Source organism: Anabrus simplex, chromosome 2 (genome assembly GCF_040414725.1).
Source record: "Anabrus simplex isolate iqAnaSimp1 chromosome 2, ASM4041472v1, whole genome shotgun sequence".
NCBI lineage: Eukaryota > Metazoa > Arthropoda > Insecta > Orthoptera > Tettigoniidae > Anabrus > Anabrus simplex.
This window is the reverse complement of record NC_090266.1, coordinates 576898916-576923229: the sequence shown is the minus strand read 5'-3', so window position 1 is coordinate 576923229 and position 24314 is coordinate 576898916.

Genomic DNA, 24314 nt, shown 5'->3' with positions numbered 1-24314 from the left:
TTAGCATATACATATTATTTACATGTGATCTGAATTGTCACCAGTTAGCCTCAGTAGACTACTGCCACAGATGAGATAACGAGAAGCGGTGGGAAATACCGTGGCCAGTGACCCCCCTCGCATCGCGAGCGAAGTAAACAAACACGCAAGTATGACTGTAACATCGTCCCATACGGAGACCGTACAATAAAGAGGTAAAAAAAATGATTCTAATATTATCACTCTCATTATTCAAACATACGAATAGAGGGATGTTGTCACCAAACAATTTAATCCACGAAATTATCATCCTCGAAATTATTATTATTATTATTATTATTATTATTATTATTATTATTATTATTATTCAACGGTTCCTGGCACTGTCACGTTTGATTAATATCATCATTATTATGCGGGATGCAAACACAAATGGTTATTACTGTTATTATTATTATATCCCTCTCGTGGTTATTATTATTATTAATTAATAGGTGACTCAAGATATTATTATTGTTATTCACGTCACTTAAGAGGTTATTATTATTAATGGACCGGTCACTTCCGCCAAATTATATATTAAGATATCGGTCGCAATTACAAATTAATTCACTGATCAACCAACGACATCATTACAGTTATTATTATGACAATTATTATTAATCCGACCGCGGTGATTTAACATCGTCCTTACATTGTTATTATTATTATCGGTTGCATATTCTCAATTAGATTCCCGTTTAACATCGTCATCAACGCTCAATTAATTAAGGCGGTCCAATCCTTTATCTGCAATATTTATTATTATTATTATCACGACATCATGATTGTCCTCACTCGTTATTACAATGAATACAATATACGACCATTTCTGTGGAATCTGAACTCTCATTATCCTTAGATCCGTTGTATCTCAACGAATAACTGTGCAGTCTATTTATTTCGTACATGCTGTCACGGGTTCGAATTCTACCCGCTGCGTAACTCAGTATTTCTCTGTGACACTGCCCGTACATTTTACACTCATATCAATATCCTAAGTGTCTCTCGTACGGAATTTATTTTCCTCTCTATCTCAATATTCCTCGATTCATTTATTTATTCCTCACAGAATTATCAACTGACTTATTTATTCATTTCGGACATCGTACGACCTTTTATTATCTGACTGCAAATTCTTTCACATTTTCTATCTCATTTGGATCTATGCCTTAGTTCATTCTCCACAAATAATCGTAACATCTTGAAATTATATTTACCAAAATTTGACAATCATGGTCTCGTAATATTAGCACTACATGTTCCGGCTAATGAATCGCAACTTCAAAACGCGACATTTATACGTAAAAAAAATTTTGGACCGTAATTTAAACCACACGTTCATTAACATGTACGGATTATTAACACCGATCTACATTTCAATATTATTGATCGATCAAATTAAGTTATCACGCACTTTAATTCCAAATTAAAACGACCTCCCGTCATTAAATGATTCCCAATAAACTCAACACTTGATCACATGAATTACATGAATTATTATCTCCAAATCATATAAAAAAATATCTTCACAAAAAAAAATAGTTATATTATTTATTTATTATTATTATTAATATTAAAAAAAATATTAATTTCGCCTGTAATACGGTAGTCCACTCTTATTATGTTTAATGCATAACCCCTTTTACAAATTCAATTTATTCTGGCACTAAACACTCCAGATATGATTTACTTGGAAATATTATATTAATCGCATCTCACAAATTTAACAACTTCACTTTGAAAATATGACCATATTAATTTCAACAAAACACACTTGGTATGGCGAAGCTGGATTTTCCTTCCATGTCATTAAATGGCTCGTTAAAATGACAAAACATAAAAGCACATATCGGATCTTATTTAACTAGCATAATCAAAATCAAATGTAAAGAAAATTATCGACTACAAAGAAAATATGAATGCATGCATGACTTAACGTACTACACTATATATACAAATTTACATCTCCAACAAACTGAATACATAAAAGACCCGATTATTTACATTATTATGATTTACTACTGTCCGTGCTACAAATTTAGGATGGGGTCGTTAAGCGACCCATCTTGTTACAGAAGGTAACCAAGTATAATCAAATTATTCCCATTTTTCCCATCACGATAACATTTCCCAAATATATTTTACAGTTTAGTACTCATCTTAGTTATCGGTATTCCATTGCAGCTTTGCAGACGAGAGGCTTCATCCAGCCCCTCTCTGCGTTTTACTCCTCCATCCTTGATGGCGTAGTTTCACAAAAGATTTCCTGGCACATTATTATTTTACACTCATATCTTGATTACCACAAACCTTCACCATTTACTACGTTAACACTGTATACTTTAATTTGGATACAACAAATTTCTATCCTAGACCCAAGAATTTAATATATTTACACTATTTAATCTTCGTCCACCTACCGCACAATGGACCTGGACACGTACGACGAGGTGTCAACTATTTCGCCCGTCGCGATACGCCCGATTTATACGGTATTCTTGACGTGTTCATTACATCGGTTCGGTATAGCTAAGTACAGGCTACTACTTCCTTAAAGTACTGTTCGTCACACAGTCTATTATGTACGTACTTATGGTGATATATTTTATACTACTCTCTTGCAGGGTAATTACTTTACGTCACTGATTATTCATAAATAAAAAAAAACACTATCCTACGTTAACTATTTCCAGATTTAACATGTTGCTTGAGCGCGATCACACTTTACAAACACTGGCGGATGCTCGCGCCATTAAATGACTGTACGTCCGTAGAATTCTAAGTTACCGGCGACCAACAGTTCAGCTCCCGATATTCAATTCACGTGTGCTGGCGACCGTCAATTCAGCTCCAACGATTCAAGACAGGTGGCTTGGCGACCGTCAATTCAGCTCCGTATATATGGATGAAGCCTTTTTCCCGCGGATTTGTTGACGTCATGCCCCTTAGGGAGGGGGTGGATTTTTAATATCGGTACTTGCACTCCGAATTGGAAGTTAAAATTTACATCAAATTAATCCACTCCGCTAGCATATCTGCTGGATAAAATATGAACTCCTGGTGATCACAGATTTAGGAGATATGGATGGATTTAGCTCCTCACCTTTCGCGCCTTTGTAAGCGTCCCTGACAACGTGGTCTTCTTTCAGCCAATGAGATTCAAGCTGTCCGGTTTCCAAGAAATCCAGCCTTCAATTTAATTAATTTGCCAATAAGTATTGATTATTTTTCCATGCATGACCTCTAATAAATTCATTACATTCATCCGCGTACTCATATTAATTTATTACTGAATACTTTTGTAGTTACGAAAATATCTCATCCATCATTCCTTAAGATGGTATCACTGAGTCTCCCATCAAATTTTTACTATTGGCCGGCAAGCGGTCACGTGATTTAAATCTCCACCTGCTCGAACTTAGGCTAGCGAACGTACACTCAGCCGCTGTAATTTTCCATGAGGTCATGGAATTTCCGTCCTACCAAAAATATCCCAAGGTCTTACTCATGTGGTGGGTTTTCTTTGTACGACTCTCCCCCTTCCTCTTTCTGACCAAGACTTATTTGTGGACTCTGTATTTCCTTGTACGCCAACTAATGATATTCCCTGCTGTGAAGTAGCTAAAAGTTGTCGTGTTGAGCTAATCTGTCAGGCTCCAGTCTGTCGTCCTTCCTTCGCTCTGATTTCGACATTACCTAAACGAAATATTTTCAAATACACTCCTCTGTATTTCAATAAATGTATCATATTATTTTACCGATCAAATCATGCTTGATTATGGGCCTAAGTCACTCGGGTTCAGTACCAAGACATATGGCTAGTGAATAAAATAGAGGCAAATACATAGCATACTTGCACTATGAGAGAATTTGTCTCATATTCCAAGAATTGATGCCTGCCTGGTCATCATATGATATGGATGTTGATTTTTTATGGAACATGAAATATTTGTTCAGGATCAGTAAATTTACAATAGCGATATTGTGGGTGTGTTATTGGATGTTATAAATTTTCCAGCTAATTCACTCTTCGTTGAGAGCGTTTCAACACAGTGTGGTAATTTGTGCTCATCTGTAGGAATATAGCACACCTACCAAGGCGCATGGGTAATGCATATCTTGGAGGCTACTGCGTAGTCTACTTGCAGCCACCGGCGGTGCCAATGCACTACAAGAGAATTGTCAAATATTTCAAAAATTGATGCCTGCCTGGCCATCGTACTATGGATGTTGATTCCCATGGGGATCCTATAATATTTGTTACGAATGAGTAAATGTATAATATCAATATAGTTGAATCATTATTGGATATTATAAATGGATACCGTGGAGGCCACTATGTAGGCTACTTCTAGCCACCAGCAATGCCAATGCTTTATGAGAGATATTCTCTTATGTTCAAAAAAATGATGCCTGGCAGGCAATGAGATGAGATGTATATTGATTCCCGTAGGGAACCTGAAATATTTGCTCCGAATGAGTAAATTTGTGATACCAAAATAGTTGGTCCATATTTGGACATTACAGATTCTACAGCTAGTTCATCCTTGCTTGCCAACATTTCACACCAGTGTGCTATGTTAGATCAGTTGGTAAATAGAAGACGTACAAAGATGCATGGCTAGTGTACACTGAGGAGGAAACTGTTCGGGCTATATGGAGCCACCGGCTATGCCAATGCACTATGAGAGACTTTGTCTCAAGTTTCAAAACTTGATGCCTACCTGGCCATCAGATGATATGGATGTTTATTCCCATACGGAACACCAAGTATTTTTTCCGAATGAGTGAATTTATAATACCCGTATAGTTGGTCGATAATTGACAATTTTCCAGCTAGCACATACTTGGTTGGCAGCGTCCCAGTGTGCTAAGTTGGGCTGATCAGTTGGTAAACAGCATACCTACCAAGACGCAGGGCTTGTGCATACCGAGGAGACAGCTGCTTAGGCTACTTGAACCCACCCGCAATGCCAATGCCCTTTGGGAGACTTTGTCTCATGTTTCCAAAAATTGATGCCTGCCGTGCCATCAGATGATGTGTATGTTGATTCCGATAGGGAACCTGAAATATTGGTTTGGAGTGAGTATATTTATGATAAAACTTTGGTTGGTCCATTATGGGACATTATAAATTATCCAACTAACTCATTCTTGGTTGCCAGCATATCACCCCAGTGTGTTAAGGGCACGTGTCACTGAAGACCATTGTAAAATAGTTGAAAATCACTATATTTGCCATCATAATTCGGCCAGATACACTTGTTGTAGGTGGACAAAAATTATTATGTGCAGTGAATGAACATTGTAGATTGTTTTTATATTATTAGTTATTGGTTCATTTTAATTGTTAATTTTTTATGAGAGTTTATTTCTTGCATTGTTCTTTAAGTCTGCAAAATCACTCCAAGCTGTCGGATGGGTAAACTCAGAAACTACTCGTGTGATATGAATGATATTTTTACATGTGCTACCCACAGCAAGTAGACTACACTCATGATATTTGGTAAAATAATTATTTTGTGAGAAAATTTCTAAAATTGTTATTAATATTTTCATAAATTTTGTTGAATATTTTATGGCCCATGCTTCATAAATAAAGAGCTATGTTCATGATTGTAGTCTACTTTTCAGATAATTGCACACTGAAACTGTGTGCCAAATTTCAGTGGTCTATCATTAACGGTCACTGAGATAGTATAATAAATATTCTAAAAAATACAATTTTTCAGGAGAGCCAATTAAAGTAAAAATTTAAGTTTGTGACCATCCCGTCTAGTTTCAATGCATTCCAGCTCCATATTCCTCATGACTGAGGACACACTCATCATCCTGCTGATTTTTTATATTCCTTCTCTTTGTTCTGGCTTCTTTCGAGCTTTCAAATACGGCCCTCTCAGCATCAATTACTCTATGGTGATCAATTGCAGCTAATGCTGAGGCCATATTTTCCCCTGGAGACATTCCTAATGACTTCAGTACCTTACATCTGGATGAAGCACCTGAATTGAAGCAGATTACTGCATCCAGTACACCCATTTTTAGAGTAGGAAGACCTACAAATCTGCATTTTGGCACACATTCCCAAATGCAATGATGGAAACCCTCATTACGGTTCTGTGTTCGTCCATATAAACATTTTTCGAAGAGATTTTTGGCACTAAGATCTATATAAATAGGATTTATGGCTTCAATAACAGCATAAGTTAATGAATGTTTATGAGAATAATCTTTACACACAGCCTTTGCTCTCTGGTACCCACGCCAGGAGTCTGTACCTGGAGGACATAACACGTGTTGTGCGTGGTCATCAGCTGATGCTTTGTGAAGTAAACTAGCCCACACAGGTTTTCTCAAAGCTTCCAAATTACCCTGGTTTCTCCTTACAGCTAAGCCATAGTACAGTTGTAATAAGCCCTGGAGGTGGTTTTCTGAAGTTTACCATTTTCACACCAGGCAAATGCTGGATATTTACAAATAGAGAATGTCTTGCATGCTACTGGCTTCTGTTTAAAACCTAACACGTTGCAGCTGACAGGTCTAAGAGCAATCAGTTCTTACGCACAGCAGCCAATCGATAAAATACTACTTACCACTTTCCGATATCTTTACTGGTGAAAGAGTTATGACACTTTCAAATATTTTACATTTAAAGGGGCTTGGCTAGTTAGTGCAGACATTTTTAAAAACAACATTTAGGACACAATATGCTTGCTAACATATGTAAACTATATATATTCTGAAGGAGAGAACTCCAAAGAATAGTAATACACGAAAATAAAAAATTCAAATTTTTGAAAATAATTCACGTACACGTGCCCGTAAGTTGTGCTCATCATTTGCTAAATAGCACACCTACAAAGAGGCATGGCTAGTGTACACTGTGGAGGCCACTGTGTGGAATACTTGGAGCCATTGGCAGTGCAAATGTACCTATTTAGAAAGACTGTGTCGCATCTTTCAAAATTTGATGTCTGCCTGGCCATCAGATGATATGTATGTTGATTCCCACAGGGAACCTGAAATATTTTGTTCCGAATTAGTAAATTTTGAATAACAATATAGTTAGTCCATAAATTGATGCTATAAATTTTCCTGCTAGCACATTTCTGGTGGCCAGCGTTTTGCCCCAGATTGCTATGTTGGGCTCATCTCTTTGTATATAGTACACCTACAATGACGCATGAATCGTGTACACTGTGTAGGCTACCTGGAGCCACGAGCAGTGCCAATGCACTATGAGAGACTTTGTTTCACTTTTCAGAAATTGATGCCTGCCGGCCATCAGATGTTATGGATGTTGTTTCCCATAGGTAAATTAATATATTTGTTCCAAATAAGTAAATTTATAATACCAATATAGTTGATGTATTATTGGACATAATAAATTTTACAGCTAACTCATTCTTGGTTGCCAGCATTTCACCCCAGCGTGCTAAGTTGGGCTCGTCAGTTGGTAAATAGCACACCTATCAAGATGTATGGCTAGTGCATACAGTGGAGGCCACTGCATAGTCTACTTAGAGCCACAGCAGGGCTGGTGCACTATGTCACACTTTGTCACATTTTCCAAGAATTGATGCCTGCCTGGCCATCAGATGATATGGATGTTGATTCCCATATGGAACCTGAAATATTTGTTCCGAATGAGTAAATTTATAATACTAATGTAGTTGATCCGTTATTGCACATTATAAGTTTTCCAGCTAACTCATACTTGGTTGTAAGCATTTTGACCCAGTGTGCAAAGTTGGGCTCATCAGTTGGCAAACAGAACACCTACCAAGACACAGGGCTAGTGCATACCGTGGAGGCCACTGCGTAGGCTACTTCGAGCCACCGGCTGTGCAAATGCAATATGAGAAACTTAGTCCCATATTTCAAAATTCGATGCCTGCCTGGTCATCAAATTACATGTATGTTGATTTCCATAAGGAACCTCAAACCTTTTTTCCAAATGAGTAAATTTATAACACCAATGTAGTTGCTATTTTTTTTTTTTTTTTGCTAGTTGCTTTACGTCGCACGGACACAGATAGGTCTTATGGCGACGATGGGACAAGGAAGGGCTAGGAGTGGGAAGAAAGCGGCCGTGGCCTTAATTAAGGTACAGCCCCAGCATTTGCCTGGTGTGAAAATGGGAAACCACGGAAAACCATTTTCAGAGCTGCCGCCAGTGGGGTTCGAACCTACTATCTCCCGAATACTACCAATGTAGTTGATCAGTTATTGCACATTATAAATTTTTCAGCTAACTCATTCCTGGTTGCCAGTGTTTCAACCCACTGTGCAAAGTTGAGCTCATCTGTCGGTAAATAGCACACCTACCAAGACAAATGGCTAGTACATACCGTGTAAGCCACTGTGTAGGCTACTTGGAGCCACTGGCAGTGACATTTTCTCATGTTTCAGAAATTGATACCTACCTGGCCATCAGATGTTATGGATGTTTGTTGCCAAAGGAAACCTCAAATATTTGTTCTGAATGAGTATATAATACCAATGTAGTTGATTTGTTACTGGATATTATAAATTTTTCTGCTAGCTCATTCTTGGTTGCCAGCATTTCACTCCAGTGTGCTCATTTGTTGGTAAATAGCACACCTACCAAGATGCAAGGCTAGTGGATACCGTGGAGGCCACTGTGTAGACTACTTGGAGCACATCGGTCATCTGAAAACATCTCTTGAGCAATTTCAATAGCCCTGGCTTCTTGGGCTTCTAGAGAGTTTTCCACTCGCTTCACTGCTAAAAAGTTGTCGCTGTAGTACTCGCACGCATTGATCCACATACCCTAATGTGTGACTACAGGCTTCAGAGGTAGTGGGATATCGGGAGCTATTGACTTAAAAAGTTTCCTGCATGATGGGGTCTTGATAAATACCTTTCCTATCTGTGACACAAGTCGATCAATGTCAGGAAAATTCTCCATAACATCTTCTGCCACTCTGTGGAAAGCATGAGCTAGACAAGTTACATGCACCATTCTTGAATAAAAAGCTTTGATATAGCTTTACCAGCTTTAACTACGTAAGGCGCAGCATCGGTCACGAGAAGTAAAACGTCGTCGTACCTCCCACCGTCAGGCCACAGCAGAACCATGGCCCTGTCAAACATTAGACATGTTGTAGAATGATTGACAGATTCCAGGACTTCAGAAGTTAGCAAAGATATTTATTGGGGATTATCTATTTCAAGGGTTCCTACAATTACATTGGCTATGTAATGACCTTCAACCTCAGTAGTTTCATCTACTGAGACAAAAATCTTCTTTCTGCTTGTTCTTTCCCGTATTCTTTGAAGTGATTTTTCATAGCAGAGCGGTATGTAATTTTTCCTTAGCGTAGATTCGTCCTTAATGGAATGACCTGTATACCATGCTAGGAACCTTAATTGGTTAATTTCGCAGGCAAGGGGGTTGGGTGTATGTGTCGTCTTCATCATCATTCCATCCTCATCATGATGAGCAGGTCGCCTAGGGGAGTCAAATCAAAAGACCTGCATCTGGCGAGCCAAACTTGTCCTCGGACACTCCCAGCACTAAAAGCCATACGCCATTTGATTTCATTTCAACAACAATAATAATAAATTCAAATACCTTAGGTCAGCAGTCATAACAAGAGTACAAAATGTAAATGAAAACAACATTGACATTACATGTTTAAAAAGGAGAGATAACACTACTAACAGATGTAATAAGTGTGAGGTATACAATAATAATAATAATTATTATTATTATTATAAGAGGAAGAGTAACATTGATAATAAGAATACGATTTATAGAACCATATGTTGTTTACAAGAGGAGGATGTGAGGATAATAGTAATGAGAAATAAGTAATGAAATTGCAGTCTAAATATAAATAATTATAAAATACTCAATATAAGAGAAATAAAATGGAGATGACATGATAAACAAAAAAGAGTATTTACAGTGTAGTTATGGTCTGTAGATGATATAAGTTATAGAGTAAATATACAAACTTTGAGTTGGCCCTTGTGACGCCGTATGAGTTCCAATATGACAGCACGTGGAGGTTGGCACAACTGCCATCAGGAGCATTCCACATTGAAGTATACATACAAATTAGACAATGATGCAAGTATTATCTGGACAGTAGTGGAGGTAGATGGAAGTTACACAATAGGGATGGGGTGTGGTTGTTATGAATGATTGTGGTGGCAAAGGGGGATAGGATAAGTGCTTAGGAAATACAGTACTGTGATTATTATTTTGCATTCCTTTAGTGAGGTATTTGAAATGGAGTTCATGAAGGTATGTGAGGATGGTAGGGAAGGAATAGTGCTGCTGAAAGAGGGCAGAGGGGGTGTCGAGAGGGAGAGGAAGAGCAATAGGTAAGTCATGGGAGTCTAATTTTTAAAGTTTGCTGTATTGTCGTCCATGAGCAGTAATCCAAGTCAGTGAAGCGTAATAACATGACGGATGAAGGACTTACAGATGGTTACGATATGATGGGACTTGAGTCCCCACGTATATCTGGAGAGCGTACATAGGGCTCGGAAGCATTGAAGATATTGCTTATATTTGTTAGTGAGATGGTGATTCCATTACAAGTTATTTTGAAATTTAATGCCCAGATAGGTAAGTAGGTTACTTTCAGTCAAAGTGGTGTTATACATGGTTAGTAGGATGCGATGTCTGGGACGGATAAGACAGGATTTTTTATGAAAAACTATAAATTGAGTTTTAAATGGATTTACGGCTTTATGCCAGGAAGTTAACCAGAATTTGAGTTGAGATAGATAAGCTTGCAGTTGTTGTTTTACCGAGCTCGATAGCTGCAGTCGCTGAAGTGCGGCCAGTATCCAGTATTTGGGAGATAGTAGGTTCGAACCCCACTGTCGGCAGCCCTGAAAATGGTTTTCCGTGGTTTCCCATTTTCACACCAGGCTGTACCTTAATTAAGGCCACGGCCACTTCCTTCCTCCTCCCAGCCCTTCCCTGTCCCATCATCGCCATAAGACCTATCTGTGTCGGCGCGACGTAAAGCAACTAGCAAAAAAAAAATGTTGTTGTTTTAAGGATGTGACAGAGGGAGCTAGGGCTAAAATGGCAAGATCATCAGCAAACTGGTAGGGGCGGAGAGGAGGTTCAGGATACGGGATGTCATGCATATATATTATATATAGTAAAGGGGAGACAAGAGAACCCTGAGCAAGACCGGAAGTGATTCGGAAGGTATAGGAGGGGGTACCATGGATTTAGATTTGTGCCGTACAGTTGTGGAGGAAATTGCTATAAAAGCAGATGAGAATGTGGGGAAGAGAGAGATGGTGCAGTTTGAATAGGAGGCTGGCATGCCAGACACTGTCAAATGCTTTATCGATGTCCAGGCACACAGGATGAAAATAGGAGGAAAGGGAGACTGCAATATGGAATAAATGATCTTGAGTGGTATGGTGGAAGTGGAAACCAGTTTGGGAAGAGGGAAGGAGTCCTAGGGAATTGAGATAGGTAGCTCGATAGCTGCAGTCGCTGAAGTGCGGCCAGTATCCAGTATTTGGGAGATAGTAGGTTCGAACCCCACTGTCGGCAGCCCTGAAAATGGTTTTCCGTGGTTTCCCATTTTCACACCAGGCTGTACCTTAATTAAGGCCACGGCCACTTCCTTCCTCCTCCCAGCCCTTCCCTGTCCCATCATCGCCATAAGACCTATCTGTGTCGGCACGACGTAAAGCAACTAGCAAAAAAAAAAATGTTGTTGTTTTAAGGATGTGACAGAGGGAGCTAGGGCTAAAATGGCAAGATCATCAGCAGGAGAATGTGGGGAAGAGAGAGATGGTGCAGTTTGAATAGGAGGCTGGCATGCCAGACACTGTCGAATGCTTTATCGATGTCCAGGCACACAGGATGAAAATAGGAGGAAAGGGAGACTGCAATATGGAATAAATGATCTTGAGTGGTATGGTGGAAGTGGAAACCAGTTTGGGAAGAGGGAAGGAGTCCTAGGGAATTGAGATAGGTAGATATTCCCCTACTCAGAATTCCTTCTAGGGTTTTGGAAAGGACACAGAGGAGGCTAATTGGTCTGTAGGAACTGATGTCAGAGGGTGGTTTATGGGGTTTATGGAAGAGAAGAATATTGACCTTACCCCAATGTATGGGGTAAGCACCCATATACAGAATGAAGATGTAAATGGTACTGAGTAGATGAAAGAGGATGGGAGGAGCTCCTTGAATATGTTTGTACGTTATGGAATCAGAGCCAGGGCAGGTGTTTTTATGGTATTTTAAAAACTGGTGGATTTTGGTAGGTGTAATAGGGGAGTTCAACTTGAGAGAAGTGGGGAAAGGAGGGTTGAATATCAGGAAAGGTCAAGTTGGCAAAGTCATCGATAGTTGGTTCATCAGGGTGGATAAATCAAGGGTCGAGGGAAGGTGAAAAAATGTTCTTATAGTAATCGGCGAAGGCTTCAACTTTGGGATATTGGGAGGTTGGTGGATAGGGTAAGTGAGGAGAGGCTTTGTGGTTTTTGTAAGTCTGTGAAAAGTAGTCCAAAAGTGTCTTGGGTCAGGAGAGTCATTAAGTTCATTACATTTAACAATCCATGTTTTGCGTTTTATGGCTTTAATATATGAGTCGTCGAGTTGTAAAACCCGTTACGTGCAGACAAACAAATTTTTCAGGAAGTGCAAAAGACTAATTTATTATGCAACAAAGATAGGACGTTGAAATTTTGTAATTAAATAGTAAGCATTCATCTTTGTCATACTGCAAAATATCCACAAAATATAACTTACAAAACCCATGTTATCTGCAAAAAACATTTGGACATAAATGTGTTTTGCAGCAGTTTCTTGGAGGTAAAAGGTATGTGCAGCAGTATATGGAATAGAATGTGCAGATTTATGGTGAATATGTTTTATTAGCTAAATTTGAAAGAATTACACTATGAATATGGCATGAATGGAAATAATTTTAAGGTTAGTGTACCGGTATAATGTTCTGATATCTAATCCCCGCTCTTCGATTTTATGATTACATCAAGAAATCATCACTCATTCAAAATGTTTTATAAGTTCTTTTACATTTTGTACAGTTATATTAACAATCCATTATAGTCTTCAACGAAATCTCCCACATCAGTGTCATAGCCTGGCATTTCACTGTTTTAAGTTTGCCACTGCTCAAACAGTGTCCTTTTAGAACATGAGGTCATTGTTCCTTATCCACTCTTTCCCGTAATGTTTGGTCAGAAATGTGTTCAGGTCGTTGAGCTTTTCTTTCTTAAGAGGAACCCCTTCCTCCACTGGTACTGGCACAATAGCAGAAAAGGTTTTCCCATGCTTCAATGTGCTTTTTGCTTCACCACAATCACTGTTATAGTTCACTTCACCTCATATCACACAGTGGCCTGATTTTGTTCATATAAGTATGATCCTCTTGCCGGCCCCGTGGTGTAATGGTAGTGTGCTTGCCTCTTACCGGGAGGCCCCAGGATCGATTCCTGGCCAGGTCAGGGATTTTTGCCTGGACCTGAGGACTGGTTCGAGGTCCACTCAGCCTACTTGTTTAGAATTGAGGATCTATCTGACGGTGAGACAGAGGCCCCGGCTAGAAACCCAAGAATAACAGCCATGGGGATTCGTCGTGCTGACCACACAACACCTCGTAATCTGCAGGCCTTCAGGCTGAGCAGTGGTCGCTTTGTAGGCCATGACCCCTCAAGGGCTGTAGTGCCATGGGGTTAAAAAAGTACGATCCTCTTACAGGGTTCTGGGACATAACGAGCTTTGCTGCATAACACACGCTGGACATAACGACTTGTGCAGCATTTCCAGTTATTTGTCACCTTTAAATGTATGGATTAAATGGACTTTACTCACATATTACATTACTGGATTGTGTATTTTGATGAGCTGCATACAGTGGCGGTGATAAGTCATTTTGAGACGAGCAGTGGACATAACGGGTTTTGCAACTGGTTGACCTATATGACCGTGCATGGCGTAGTGTGTGGCGATGTTGTTGTAAAGTATTAGGGTCTCTGGTTCGAAGGTAACCATGATAATAGTCATGGGATAGTCTTAGAAGGTGTAGGACTTTAGGAGGAATAGGAGGTTTAGATCTAGGATAACTGTGACGAGGAACATAAAGGGTATCAGCCTGAATAATAGCCTGATCTATTTTGTGAATTAAATAATGAAGACTAGCGATAGACGTGGGAAGTAGGTGGCGGGCGAGGGGGTGGTTGGCGACGAGTGGAAAGGAGACCAGGAATAGTAATAAGGGCAGGGGCGTGGTCGCTACCTACATGAAGAAGTTTCTGGATGGTAGGGAAAGAGCCTAAAGATGACAAAAGAATGAGAACATCAGGGGTAGTGTTGGATGTGGGTAGGGTATGACATGGGAAGGGGATACGTATACCACAGAGATTCGTACAAAGAGTGTCGAAGTCTGCGAGTTGGGTTTGGGTATAAGAATTTATATTAATGTCCGCTACAAAAATATATGACTGAAGGTATTGATGAATTTAATGAAGTCCAATGGGACTGGATTGCCAGAAGGGAGATATAAAGTTGCAATTACTATTGATTTTTGGGGTGTGTAGATTTCAAGTATAAAGTATTCCGAAAAGTTATTGGTAAAATTAAATGTGTGCCATTTAAACGTGAGGACCTTTCTGACACAGATAGCTGCGTCGCCCCGACCTTTACGGGGGTGGTCAGCGTGATATAGATTGAAAGCATTAAAAGTAGGATTTTGACGTGATGTCAGAAATGTTTCATTAAGAACAAAAACGTTCAGGGCGTAATGGGAGAGGGAGGTGTCAAATAACGGCCCATTCGATCTTAATGATCGGATGTTGACATAATATAATTTAAGCATTTTAGTGTATAAATGGAACCGTACTCTGGAGGAAGAATGGAAAATGCATCTTATTCCCTGAGTATGCAATATCCACAAGAGTGTTAAGAACTATGTGGGCCGCTAATTGAATTTGGGAAAGGATGTGGGGGCAGTGGAAGGGGAGGATGTTCTGTAACACCATCGTGATGAAGCAAATGATGTTCTGAGAACTCAGGATAGGGAGGGTGGAAGAGGCAGCAGGGGTAGGTAAGTCTTGGGATGTCACAGGTATGATGGCTTCAGGTTTTGAGGGTTCTGGAACAGGTTTGACTTGACACTTTTAGCTGAAGGCAGGGTGAGGTAGGGTAGAGTTAATACACTTGGGAGAAGCCTTATCAACACACTGATTTGTGGTATGCTCCTGACTAGAGTAAATGGCACATACCTCGGGCTGAGTGCAGGGCTTGCCAGGTGGATGGTCACATTTCTGGCACTTATCGCAGCGGATCTGCTGAGGTGGTGAAGACAGGGAAGGTTCCGCATGATGGCGCCTAGCATACATCATGGCGCCGTCTCTCAGCAGTGCATCTAACGAAGCCACGTCCTGCGACAAGATCCGGACTAGGGAGGTGAGCCCCCATTGGTTCTTGATAAGGATCACCCTGTATACTTGGTGGCTCTCCACCTGGAGCTGGGTGGCCACCTCATCATTGGAGTAGACTTGGTCGACTCCATAGGCGACCATGGATAGGATTGGTGCAGGGCGGGATGGTGGCTCCGGACGCCTAGCTGGTCGCTGCTGGGTGAGTTTAGTAGTCCGTGCGTGTTTCCCCAATTGGTGAGTCCCAATGTTGGATTGGAAATGATTGTAGAATGGCTTGCATGTCTTCAAGTTGAAGCCTTCTCAAGTCCTATGGATTTCGAGAAGGTATTCCTGCTGATTGGGGTAAAGCAAGAAATCAGCTGGTAGATAAAATGAGTGTTGGCCTTGTCCAAGTCAATATTGACCAGTTTCATGATGTAGAATGGGGTAGGAAGTTGTTGTGCTGATGTAATTGGTGTAGGGGCTTTTTTCTTTTCTGCTAGTAGCTTTACGTCGCACCGACACAGATAGGTCTTATGGAGACGATGGGATAGGAAAGACCTAGGAGTTGGAAGGAAGCGGCCGTGGCCTTAATTATGGTACAGTCCCAGAATTTGCCTGGAGTGAAAATGGGAAACCATGGAAAAGCATTTTCAGGGCTGCTGACAGTGGGATTCGAAACCACTATCTCCCAGATGCAAGCTCACAGCCGCAGGCTTCTAACCGCACGGCCAACTCGCCTGGTGGTGTAGGGGCAGTATGATTCCTGATGTAGGCAGGAAGTCCAGAGTTCTGAACTGCCTGAGCATACTAGCTCTGAATACAATGCAGACATGCATCGAAACTGGTCTCATTATTAATAAAATGTTATAATTCATCTTATAATATTGTGTTGTATTGGATAGGTGGACCCCACTATATAGTTCCCATTATATTCTTGGTTCAATACGGATTTAATATGAAGTTCTTAAACTTGAATGTACAGGCATGTACAGTGCCGGAGGCTGAGAAACACTGGGCAGATTGACGCCAGTGGAGCCGGTGCCCAGTGGAGAGATGCCCAGTTCTTGTTCAGGTGAAAGAGGGCACTGGACAATAGATGTAGTCGTTGTATATGTAGAGCCGGTGGTACTGATGGATAGGGCCTCGGCACGACTCTGTTTTCTGGCTGTCTGGGTTGGGAGTGGCATCCCCAGCATCACGTTGGCATGCCTGCTTGGATGAGTCGACCTCTATGTCAGGCGGTGAGGATGGTGGCAGTGAACGTGAGCTCATAGTCCCTGATGGCACTAGTTCTGGAGAGAAGTAACTTCCAAAGTGTAGGCAATTGTAACGGTGAAGTGATCTATGGACTGTTGCAAGAAGTAGCATGTGATGGCAGCACTGTAATATAGAAATGGTATGATCTTGGAGGCCACTGTATAGGCTACTTGGAGCCACCGGTAGTGCCAATGCACTATGAGAGACTTTGTTTCAAGTTTCAAAAGTTGATGCCTGCCTGGATATCAGATGATACGGATGTTGACACCCATAGCGAATCTGAAATATTTGTTCCGAATGAGTAAATTTATAACACTAATATATTTGATCCGGTATTGGACATTATAAATTTTTCAGCTAACTCATTCTTGGTTGCCAGCATTTCACCCCAGTGTGCTAAGTTGGGCTTATCTGTAGGTAAATAGCACACCTACCAAAAAAAAATTATCAATTTTTGTCCAAGAAATCCGTTAAGAATACCACCAAATTAATAGAGAAATTAAAAAACTTAAAAATCCAACCTAACTATTCCCTCTGCTCATTTGACATTGAAAACATGTATCCCAGTATACAGACCAAAAAATTATTTCCTATCATTGAGAAGAACTTAAACAAACACAGCCGCCTAAGTAAGCCAGAGATTCAGGACTTTATGACTATCATAAAACTCTTTGTCAGTAATAATAATTTGACCTTCAACAATATTATATATCAGCAGGATGGCTTGACAATGGGTTCACTGGTCTCGGGAATCTTGGCAGAAATTTATTTGTACTCTTTAGAACACACAAAGGTCGACAATAATAATAGTTTGCAAATATAATTTTTGGTTAGGTGTGTCGATGAAACCCTAGTTATCATTGATGACCAGGCCGCTGATGCATTTTCCACCATACTTAATCTCAATAATATTGACCCCAATATTAAATTCACCCTTGAATCTGAAACCAATAAATAAATATATTTTTTAGATCTAATGAGAAAAGACTCCCATCTGCATTATCCTACAAGATATATAGAAAACCTACGCAAACAGCAGGCACTGTTCAAAAAGATTCCTCACACTCACAAGCACACAAATGTGCAACTTACAATATTATAGTTTACCGTGCTTTTAAAGTACCTATGTCCAAAAAAGACTTAAAATTTTATTCGGGCCATTGCAAGATTCAATGGCTATGGCAACTCTTTCATAGAACGTACAATGTATAATCAATAAGACAACACTATTAAAGGAAAATCCAATCCTTCTGCTTTTTCCACTTTCACTTTTAATAAAGATGCCTATAAAATCACTAATATTTGTAAGAAATATAACACAAAAATATATTTTCGAACTAACAACAGGAACGTAGAATTGATACATAACTCCCCCTCAGTGAATGAAACTAAAATATTTTCATGATCAAGTGTTTACAGATTCAAATGCAACAACTGCAGTTCTTCCTATGTGTGTCAGACTGGACGTAGCTTCAAAATTAAGTACCCTTAGAACATGACACCGCGATAAAACATAATAGATTCTCGGTGGTGGGACAACATATACATCACTCAAAACATACCTTCACTAATGTAGAACAAGACATACTGTAGAAATCCTCAAGACAATAAGCAAAGGCCCTCTCCTTGACACAACTGAAAATTATTTTATACACCTTGATCAATATTTCAACCCTAACTTAAACTTAAATGACACATCAGAGAAACCTAACATGCTTCTCAATTTTCTCATCGTGGTTTCCAAAAATATCAAGTTTTCAAACCAGGGCTCGATTTTCCACGCCATACACAACACATTCACATGTTGTTTACCCCTACCACATCTCCCTCCTGCCCGGCCTTAAATACTTTCCCCTCTACCCTACTCCCTGTCCCTCCCCCCCTATTCTCGTAACTCTGCCTCCGCCTCTTTCTGCTTCCGTACACGATCTCAAGCTCAGTTCCTTTCCATACATCAGGTTCCACGACATGCTGAGCAATGTGAATCTCATACTATCTATTTGTTTTACCTTTTTAATTTCCTTGCCTTCTTACATCTTTCCCATGCCTAATTAGGCCTTGTTTTTTCATTAGCTTTCTGCTCCGCATCAAACTGAGAAACTTTTGACTAGCAAGGAAGAGGCAGCATTCCGAGGCATTATAAGGCTGCGATATGCTACGCTCCTGGTCTAGCTCATCCCGACCCTCAACGGAAGATGTGCCTGCAGATGGACGCCAGCGACTCCAGCTTAAAAGCAGTGTTATTCCAGGAGAGGAGTGACGGCGGAAGGGACATCATCGAGTATGCTAGCAGGAAGCTATCTCCCACCAAACAATGTTACTGTACTGCCGAGAAGGAAGCCTTGGCTGTGGTGTGGGCCATGAGCAAATTCAGGGGCTACTTGGAGGGAAGGTAGTTCCAGCTCTACACCAATAACACGGCTCTCAAATGGTTGAATGAAGTCTCTGGCTCAAAATATAAATTGGTGCGATGGGCTCTGTTAATCACAGAGTTTGATTTCAATGTGTGTCATGTCCCAGGACTGACAAACATAGGAGCAGATCGCTTATCTGGGCACCCGGCGATGGAACCTGAAGCTAGGAGCACCATTGTCAAAAGGGAGTTCCCACAAAAATTTGAGAGTGAACCTAAGGAACCTGTCCTTATGATCACCAAGAAGGAACTTGGCCTGGGAGTGATCAAACAGTGGCAGGAACAAGACAAGCCCTGTAGGACCACGACGCAGTGGATTAGGAGACAGAACACCGATAGTTGACTTGTCCCAAGGGAATTCAAGACGTGCTACAAGAACTTCCGGGTTGATGGAGGACTCTTGATGTACAGGTTGCACCTCTCAGACATGCCTGCAGTAGTGGTGATCCCCAGACAGCAAACGATGGACATCCTCAAGAAGTTCCATGACAGCATGGGAGCCGGACACCCAGGAGGCAAAGAGACATGTCAGTCCATCCGACAAAGATTCTTCTGGGTCAAAATGCGGAAAGACATCCTGGACAACGTGAAGGGGTGCTACATCTGTGCCTGCACCAAGGCGAACAACCGGAAGGCAGATTCCAGCCAACGAGGAAGATGGCCACAATGTCCATGGGAGGTTATAGCCCTGGACTTGATGGGTTCTTACCCTAGAATACCACAGGGTAAAACAGGACTCCTTGTAATCACTGACCTCTACACAAGATGTATTGAGGCCTTTCTGAAACCTGAAGCCATGATGGGACACACCACCAGCCTGTTAAAGATGAGGTATTCAGCCACTACGGTTATTCATGGTGCATTCTGTCAGACAACGGGAGTCAGTTCACATCGAGGAAGTGGCAGCAAATGATAACGCAATGGGGTGTGGAGCACTGGAGCACCCCTATCCACAACCCAAAGGCAAATCCGATGAAACAACGAAACTATGAACTGAAAAGGATGCTATGAGTCCACCTGATAGACAAAGAACATCGACTGTGGTACCATCAGATACCACAGTCACTCTTTGCCCTGCGACGACGCATCAACCATGTCACCGTCTATTCCCCAGCGGAGCTGATTCTTGGTCGATATCTGTATGGCATTGGGGATTGGGAGATTCATCCACCATCTACTTCAGTCAAGATGATGCAGCAGTTTCCCTGGCAGAGTGGCAGCAGCAGAACATGAAGGAGAAGCAAGCTTTGTCCGAGAAGAGATCCCTATCGCAGGCCAAGACCCAAGATGTCGAAGAGATGCAGATTTTCCTACCAGGCCAACAAGTACTGCAACATAACCACTCAGTCAGTAGTAAGATTGGAGGGTTTGACGCAGGTCTCGCACCCAAGTGGATCGGTCCCATCGAGGTGGATAAACAGCTGGGCCATGGGGTCTACTTACTGAAGACCAACCCTCCTGTCAAGGTCCATGCATCGTAGTTGCGGCGAGTCTCCCAACTGCTGCACATACAGAGTAAGGCTGGAGGAGAGGCTACTAATGACACAGCGCCATCTGGTCATCGGAAGGAGAACACATCAACTATCATCAAGGATGAGATTGGCAGCAAAGCAACCACGACCCCGACATGGCACATGCTGGTCGAGAGGAGGAGGAGAGCACATCCAGCGACATCGAGGAAGAAAGAAGATACAACCTACGTCCAAGGCAGCGTCGACGAGTGGGACAAAGTGTGGAAATACTTTCAAGTTATAGGGGGGATATTGACGCAAGTGCGATAACAGGTAAAACTTGAAAACAATATTCACTCACCCATGAGTAACTAATGTAGATATCGAGCTCGAATATGATGATGATGATGATGATGACAATGACGACGATGACGACGATGATTATTATTATTATTATTACTATTATTATTATTATTATTATTATTATTATTATTATTATTATTTATTATTATTATTATTATTATTATTATTATTATTATTATTATTATTATTATTATTATTATTATTGTATGTATACCTATGAAGTGTTTACATCCATTTAGTATTAGTATTATTTACGTAGTTAAGTCATATGTATGGACAATATGATCGCACAGTTTTTGATGTTATGTCATGAAAGAGGCACTGTGTATAGACATTTATATCAGTTAATGTAAATACCTGTAAATTAATATTATAATTTATTCTTACCTATATATATAAATTGTAATCCATAATTGTGAAACACACTATAACTTCCAGAATGGTAATAAGGCACTAGAACATTTGACAATATTCTATACTTTGTAATCTATGTATTGAACACACTGGAATATTTGAGAATGTGGTTTTTTGGTAACGTATCTTTCTGGAAGACTGGTCAGCATATATGTAAAGAGAAGGTCTTGGCGGTGAAGTGAGTTACAGTTGTTGGACGAGTTATTGTTTGGAAGTTTTTGGTTGATAAGTTATGGTGTACCGGTACCAAAGAAAATACTTATGACTACATGACATGCGGTAATCGCTGTCTCCATATTGAAGTGATGTGCTTGTATGCAGTCAACTGTTGTATTTGTGTTCCAAGGTTGTAATCTCTATGTGCTGTGTTATTCAGGGTTTTCTAATCATGGCAGCTTTGTTGATATCCTTTGAAGTGAAGTGTTTGTTGTTGATACTCTGATTAAGGTTATGTGTATGTGTAGTTTGTAAATACGGGTGAATAAAATTCATTGTACCAACTGACAGCATTTTGTGTGCCTCTATGTGGATACTTTATGTGCTCTTAACAAAAGGGCATAAAACCATGAAAGATTCTAAGCATAACCTACAGAACTTAAATGTAGGCATTTTAACTTTTCAGATGGGGGTGAAAGCAATGATGATAGTGTGGGAATAAATGTAACTGTTCAAGAATCAACACACAAGGGAGTAGCAGAAATGAATCACAATGGAAAAGAAACATTAAAAGTATCAAAATAAATTCTGTGAGTTGCAAGGCATTTGAGAAAAAAGGCTGCAATTGCCACAAAATGTGCTAAAAGAAAGGTAAGAGAAAAGCAGCAAAAACAGTGTCTGACTCATTTTGGAAAATGGGTTATTTTACCCAGCAAAATACATTCAGCTGGGACCTCATAAAAATGAAGTAATGAATAGATGGAAATGTGATGGTAGTAGAGGACTAAAAGTTTGCAGGAATAAATACTTTTTGAATGTTGAGTGTCTAAGTGTAAATGTTTGCAAATCGTATCTTCTACAGACATTTCAGATATCAGATGGCAGAACGACATGAGCCTTGAAGATGGATAAAGAAGGACTAGTCAAGGGGGTGAAATGTAAATAAAACAGAACAGAGCTTCGTAAATAGAGTAAAATAGAACATTAATAGTTTTCCAGCTTACAGAAGTCACTACATAAAGACTCACAAGACTCACAAACCCGCACCACTGAAAACGTAAGCTGGGCCGATGACCTTCGATGTTAGGTCCCAAAAACAACTAGCAACAACAAGAAAACGTAAGAAAAATCAATCAGTCACTACTGATCTGCGTTTAGGGCAGTCACCCAGGTGGCAGATTCCCCATCTGTTGTTTTCCTAGCCTTTCTTTAAATGATTGCCAAGAAACTGGAAATTTATTGAACATCTTCCTTGGTAAGTTATTCCAATCCCTAACTCCCCTTCCTATAAACAAATATTTGCCCTAATTTCTCCTCTTGAATTATAGCTTTATCTCCATATTATGATCTTTCCTACTTTTGAAAACACCACTCAAACTTATTCGTGTACTGCTGTCATTCCACGCCATCTCTCCACTGAAAGTGGAACATCCCACTTAGTCGAGCAGCTCATCTCCTTTCTCCCAAGTCTTCCCAGCCCAAACTTTGCAACTTTTTTTGGAACGCTACTCTTTTGTCGGAAATCACCCAGAACAAATCGAGCTGCTTTTCATTGGACTTTTTCAGTTCTTGAATCAAGTAATCCTGGTGAGGGTCCAATACACTGGAACCATACTCCAGTTGGGTTCTTACCAGAGACTTATATTCCCTCTCTTCACATCCTTACTACAATCCTTGAATACCCTCATAACCATGTGCAGAGATCTGTAGCCTTTATTTACAATCCTTCCTTATATTAACACCTAGGTACTTACAATGATCCCCAAAAGGAACTTTCACCCCATCAATGCAGTAATTAAAACTGAGAGGACTTTACCTATTTGTGAAACTCACAACCTTACTTTTAACCCCGTTTATCATCATTCCATTACCTACTGTCCATACCACTGTCCATACACAATATTATCGAGGTCATTTTGCAGTTGCTCATAATCTTTTAACTTATTTATTACTCTGTACAGAATAACATAATTTGCAAAAGCTTTATCTCTTATTTCACTTCTTTACTTATATCATTTTTATATATATAAGAAAACATAAAGGTCCAATAATACTGCCTTGAGGAATTCCCCTCTTAATTATTACAGAGTCAGATAAAGGTTTGCCTGCTCTAATTCTCTGAGATCTGTATTCTAGAAATATAGAAACCCATTCAGTCACTCTTTTATCTAGTCCAATTGCAGTCATTTTTGCCAGTAGTCTCCCATGATCTACCCTATCAAATTACCTTAAATAGGTCAATCACGATACAGTCCACTTTACCTCCTGAATCCAGGTTATCTGCTATACCTTGCTGGAATCCTACAAGTTCAGCTTCAGTGGAATAACCTTTCCTAAACCCGAACTGCCTTCTATTGAACCAGTTATGGATTTTGCAAACCTGTCTAATATAATCAGAAAAAATATTTCTTGAATGTAGAGTTGCAAGTGGAGTGTCAGTTAGGGGGTATACAGAAATATTTTCCATGACTAAAACTGACACTTCCAAGAGCCCCAAAAGGACACATGCCAGCAGTGTTATAAATTCAAGTTTACTACTCATACTGCTGCTGAATCAGAGAAAATTTATTTAAAAGCCCAACATGAACTTCATCTATGGGCAACGGAAAAAGGTATACAGGCCATGAAGGATAATTCTGCATTAGCAGCAGATGATGAGGAGTACCACATCATTTCATTTGATCTCCAGAAGGTAATACCTTTTTCTACTCTAACAACGTCTGTTGCATACTGCAAGCACAACTTGTATGGCTACAATCTGGAAGTGCATGACTTAGCGATGGATATACGTAAGGGATGAAACAGTGGCCTCAAGGGGATCCCAGGAAATAGCGTGATGG